The following is a 6,147-nucleotide window of genomic DNA, read 5'->3' as shown; positions in this document are numbered from 1 at the left end:
TTATATTTGTGTTTCGTGATGCAAGTTCTGAATCATTGCTCCCAGCACTGTACTTAATACTTGCTTCAGTGAATTTTAGGTTGATGAGGTTGAAAAAGTAAATGAAAACATTGCCTTGGTGCCTAAGATGAAAAAAAGTGCAGTAATATGCAGGGAACACTACATCAGTTGTTTAACCTTAGGTCTTTGCATATACTTCAAGTAGACCAAATATATATGTGTATTTTCTGTTTTTATCCTTGGATAAAAATCTGATGTTTTCAAGAGTAATGAGTTATAGTTATCATATAATTTATAGACTTGATTCTAAGCATTTAGGTATCTGTAAAGAAATTAACTAATCTAAAATACAAGAATAATTCTTTAATTTATATTAATCTTAGCTTTCAGCCAAAGATTTGTGGTAGATCATCAAATATTATCTTTTTGTAAGAAATTTTATTTTATTCCTTAGCAACAGTACCAAACAGTGGATTATCATTCACTAGGAATACAGCCTACTCGGGAACTCAGGCTTTTGGTTTGAGGAAGTCATTTGCAGTGTTTAGATCCCCAGTAATTTAGGGTCTCCTCAACTTTGCACCATTCTTATTTCAATCATTATCTAGGGGAGGTGGTGGCGGAGTGGTCAGCGTGCAGGCATGATGAGCCTGGGAACATAGGTTCAAGTCCCACCGATGCATGCTGACAATTTTCAACCATTGCTGAGTGGCAGAACATTACCCACATGCCCAGATCTTCAATCAACCCTAATTTCAGCAACTTCATTCAAGAGGAGCACTGAGGAGCAGCATGGGCCAAGCAAGAGTTATATAATTATCATGGCAGCCATTATAAATAAATTTTGCCTGCACCACTAACAGGTTGGGGTTGTTCAAGAGACCCCTTAAGAATGCCTACTGGCACTATAGCCTGCACCTAAAAAAATACTAAAGCACCAACAACTGAAAGTGTTCTTCATCAGGCTGGCAAGTCCTCACTCTAAATGTTTTCATTGCATTTGATTGGTATTTACGTCTTGTGTTAGAGTATTATGTAGGTTTGCATTAATGACTCATCCTCTTCCTCATCCTCACCTTCATCATCATATTCATCTTACTTTCTTAAGTAAGCAAAGTGGCTGGAAATTAGTTTACATCACAGTGACTAAATGAAATGTACCTGAAGTACTTCTCCTGAAGTCATTGATTTGTGCAGAACCCTGTCTCTGCTGCTTTGTAGACAGAGAGGTTGTCGTGCAGAGTGGTTCACCTGGTTCACCTGCTTGGCTACCCCCTAGTACCCCACATATTATGATTTGGAATGTCATGGTAGAGTTTACAATTTGTCATAAATGGAGGGCAGCTCGGATCTGGTGGCATGCCAGTCTTCAAGTTGGCTGAGTTGTGGGCCATAAGCAAAGTTAACAAAGCGACTTGATGTATGGTAAGCAGACATTCAAGGGAAAATATATTACATTACTGAAGTTAATAATCACAAAATGGAAGCACAGTTATAGTAAATATAGTATGGGACTGAGTGTCTCACATCAAAAACATCACTACATTATTCAACATAATTGTATAGCACATTTCCTAAATTAGCAAATAAATCCTCCTTGAAAGAATTCAGTGAACCCAGACTGACAACCTCATCTGGCAGGAATTAAGTTCCAGTAACCAACACATCATACACTAATGAATCTCCCTCTACATTCTAATGAGCGGAGGGGTTTACTGAGATTGTATCTTTGTTCTCTGATGCCAGAATAAGGATCCAATGTAAATATATCAGAATGTGTAGGACTACATTGGTGATGGATTATTTTCCATACCTGTACAAGATCAGCCCTCAACAATCTGCCTTGAACAGAGTACAGATCCAGATGTGCCAGACATTGACTGTAGGGCAATCGTGCAAGGCATTAGTTTGTTTGGTTCATCTATGATACCCGGATTCTAATAGTTTCAGGTCAAAGAGGTAGCCAGTGTTCCATACGCAAGATCTGTATTCCAGCATAGGTCATTTGTGGAATTTAAACAAAGTAACCACGAAATCTTGGGAGCAACACACAGTAGACTTCAGTAAGTTGTTAGCTAGAGCAGCAGCTTTAGGAACAGTCAATCTGATAAGGGTATGGAATCGTAGTGCTATCAACATAGATGCAAAGGTTCTTGTGACAGTCAGTCACGCTGAGATCACTATCATGTAAGTTGTATCTTTGAAGAGAGCCATTGTTGTTCCAAGGAGTGACACCTCTTTGGCAGCAAGGAACAACACATTTTTCTTGGTTGAAATGAAGCCCCTAAGACTTAGCAACAGCATAGATTGTGTTGATGTCTCTTTGACCTCTACTAATATTGCTAGCCATAAAATTATTGGAATCATGATGAATTCTCAGATATAGTTTTAAGTCATCTGCAAAAAGTTTACACTTACAGCGAATACAGGATGATAGGAAGTTTACAGAAATGAGAAACAAGAGTGGTCCATATACTGATCCTTGAGCGAGTCCACTTACCACCTTATAACTGCTTACAACATGGAGACTGAGACACACATAGTTCTGCCAGGAGCAAGGAGCCGAGCCTCTGATGCCTAAGTGAGATAATTTCTTAAGCAATGCTGAGTGACTTACAACATCAAAGGCCTTAAAGAAGTCAAGCAATACTATGTTCATTATGTGTCCAGAGTCATACCACGGTAATTGTAACACTGCCTGTTTTTTGAGCTGCCACGTCTGTAGGTGCCACACTATCATCTCAGATCAGATTTACAGTTGTTTACTGAGGCTTAGCTATTGTGAAGGCTCTCATAACAGAGTGGATGCATATTTTTATACAGAAAAGTGTTAAAACATAGTTATGACTAGTGAGCATTATCTGCCACACAAATAATTTCTCTTGCATCAGAACAAGGCACCAAGGTGGATGTATACTTTTAAATGATACATTTCATCATCATTGTTGTGGTCATAATCATCTTTAAGTGTTCCTGTTTTTTGCTGAGGCAAAATGGGGAGTCATAAGAGATTGAGACTTTGATAAAGTATTCCTTAAAAAATTGTTGAGGGAGGTATCCAACATCACACTCCAATGGGTAAGAACTGTGTCCTATGTAAACAGAGACATTCATTCCTCATTTTGAAAAAAATATGCATATGAAAACTCGTAAAACTTAGCTTCAGGTTCAAGCCTTGTACATGAAAGTTTCTTGGTGAGATGGAATTCTTGGCCAACCTAACTACACTGCCTCATCAGTTGCTTTGTCTTACAATCATTTAATCCCCTTACAAAAATAATTTCCAAGCACTGTGCTTTAGGAGGAACATGATTAGTCTGACAAAAGACTTATGTGGGAAAGTTTTGAAGTAAATATAGTCATGCAGAACAATATAAAAGAATGAGTAATAAACTTTTCACAAAGTTGTGTCCGTTGAGCGAGAACTAAATTTCCTAAACACTATTTAGTATCAAAGAATGTGATGTTCCTCAACAGCTAATATTCCCCTGACCTAACAATGCCAAGGTGGCGTGGGTGTATTCTGTGAGGTGTGGATAATGGAAGCTCTCCACTAAAAAATGACATAAAGCTAATTAGTTTTCAGAACTTGTTAAGTTTGTTGTTCACATATTGATGCAAATATCCTTTGTCATGTTTTGTTGTTGCATTTCAGGATTCATGTAAGGCTTATGAAATGGTCTAGGTATAAGCAGAATGAAATGTTTAACTATTATGTACACTTCAAATACATATATTTTTAGCCTTTGTCTGTAATCAACAAGTGCAATACTGAGGCACTTCGTCCAATTTATAGTTTTCAACAGTCATCTTAGGTATGCACTAATCTTGTATCATATCTGAAATGTTCATTGCCTTAAGCAGGCATGGGTAGGAATGACAGTAATAATGTAGTGTGTCCAGTTCTGCAATATAAATACTGCAAGAAATAGAGGAGACTCTGAATCCAAGTCACTAAGCACTTGAAGATGACCATTGTCTACTCTGGTAATGTACAAACCCATGCCTTCAACTCTCTAGGGTAGGGACGTGTATTGCTGTGATGTTTAATCTTTTTAATTTGCTATTATTGTTAGTTCTTTTACAAAATGTTTCTTGTAAAAAGTTTTGTTAAGTATGAATAGTTATCAAGGGCTGTTTCCTGAGCTTGGATAAATATGATACTGAAAATATAATTTTTAAATTAAACTTTACTTCTCAATCTATTTTAAATAAATTTGCAATATTTTATGATACTCATGTTAGATTTATAGTGATGAATAGGTGACATCTTGTTTCAGCTGTAGTCTGTACAATTAAATTGATTTATTAGATATGATAGATTTTTGTAAGCTTTCATGCAATAAGTAGATAAGCATTTTTAGGTATGGAAAAGCCCTCATTAAGGTATGTTTAAGCATACTTAATTAAGTGACAGTATACGAGACTCAGCTACAGTTATAATTAATGTAAACATAGCCAAGGCCAATAAAGTGTTTTTTTATAGTTTTCTGTATATATATATATATATATATATATATATATATATATATATATATATATATATATATATATATATATATATATATATATATAAACACCCATTCCTAATACAGATTGAAGATACACCTTTTTGTGTCCCCTGCACGTGACAAGCAGTATCATGGAAGGAATAATGGTGGAGAATGAGGAGCCTCTCCCTTGACTCTTCCTCCCATCAGCTGCCACTCTCCACCTTTTCTGCAGAAGGGTGGGGAAGGACAAATGACATGTTACCATTTTGATGAGTGTTCTGGAGAAAAAAAGATGGAGGACCCAAGCCTTAACTTTGGCCCCTGTAATGTAGAGGCAGTGTCCCATTTTGTTCATGTGGCATACAGTAAAGAGAGGGTTGGGAAAGGGTTTCCTCCTGAATGGCTTTGCCCAGAAAGCTTGCCAGAATCGTGACGACCTGATTTGAGTCAATTTAGCTTCAGCGGCTATTAGTTAGTAATGTAACATACCCCTCCGTGGTGTAGTGGTCAGCGTGCCTGGCTTCAACTCCGCGGGCCCGGGTTCGAATCCCGGTCCGGGCAGTCGGCGTGCAGCTCACCCAGCTGTTCATCCTCCCTCTCGGGCTAGTCGATAAATGGGTACCTGGGTAAACCTTGGGAAGGTAAACTGTGGTAGCCCGGATGTCACACTGGCCCTGTGTCCCGTGGTAATGGGCTCCCTCCCACCACAGGCTCAAGGGCCAATGTTACGGAGATGAGCACCGAGGCCACGCGCTGCTACAGCGTATGCCCCCAACTTTACCTTTACTTTAAATCATTATGGACAGTGGTGACGTGTTAATTCAACATAATCCATTCTTAGTTTGAATCATCATAAATATCGATTATCCGCTATTTAACTCTAGCAACATATAAATAGCCCAAAAAACTAAAGGCACATTTTTACAGTGCTAGCTTGAGCCTGACTCAGAGCAGCTTGTTGATGTTAATACAGTAGTGTCAAACATTCTCTAGATTGAGGTGCAAACCACAGCGAACTTCTCTAACCTGACTAGTGTAAACTATAGTTACTCTAACGTAGATAAGGTGTTAAGTTAGGAGTTAATATTCCTTTTTTTTCCACAACACCGAAAGGTGAGAGAATCTGCACATTCAGGGTGTTCTTGAACCTGAGCAATGGTGAGTGTCCGGCAAGTATATTGAGACTCTTCGGTTTGTTATAGATTCTTTTATTTTGTGTACCTGGAACAGATCTTATTATGCAAGCCGGCGTGTGTGAGTATGGGGAGGGGATAAGGGCTCCGTGGTGTAGTGGTTAGCACGTTTAGCTACGAATCCGCGCATGGTTCGATCCCGCCTTGGGCACTCGGAGCGCAGGTCACCCAGATGTTCCATCTTCCATTCTGTCGATACTTGATAAATGGGCAAATCCAGGAAAAACAAACTGTGGTAACCTTTGATGTCACAATGGCTCTGTGTCTCGGAGCAATGATTCGGCACTCCTGCAGCTGTTGGGGCTTTGGAGGATGTTCAGTGTAACGTCTGAGGAATTAACATTTTTTGGGGGAATCTGGGGAAATTTGTTTTCTACAACATATGAAATCATACAGAATGGTAAAACTATAAAGTGTAACGGTCCGAATGTGAGTGAACGAGAATGTGAGTAAGTCAGTGA

At 38.6% G+C, this 6,147-nt stretch overlaps 2 protein-coding genes across 2 annotated transcripts in view; both read left to right on the top strand.

Moving 5' to 3' along the window:
* Window positions 1–421, top strand: part of LOC127005900 (calcium-activated chloride channel regulator 1-like) — a 21,684-nt gene extending 21,263 nt beyond the window's left edge. Inside the window, exon 21 of the mRNA XM_050875253.1 lies at window positions 1–421. This exon is cut by the window's left edge and continues 531 nt beyond it. The gene's annotated coding sequence lies outside the window, so the exon portion shown is untranslated.
* Window positions 1–4,485, top strand: part of LOC127005901 (ras-related protein Rab-40C-like) — a 52,119-nt gene extending 47,634 nt beyond the window's left edge. The window contains exon 7 of the mRNA XM_050875255.1: window positions 3,531–4,485. The gene's annotated coding sequence lies outside the window, so the exon portion shown is untranslated. The remainder of the gene's footprint in view (window positions 1–3,530) is intronic.
* Window positions 4,486–6,147: the final 1,662 nt, after the last annotated feature.

This window comes from Eriocheir sinensis, chromosome 31 (genome assembly GCF_024679095.1).
Source record: "Eriocheir sinensis breed Jianghai 21 chromosome 31, ASM2467909v1, whole genome shotgun sequence".
Classification (NCBI taxonomy): domain Eukaryota; kingdom Metazoa; phylum Arthropoda; class Malacostraca; order Decapoda; family Varunidae; genus Eriocheir; species Eriocheir sinensis.
Note: the sequence above shows the minus strand (reverse complement) of the source record. Positions and strands in the feature narration are given on the sequence as shown.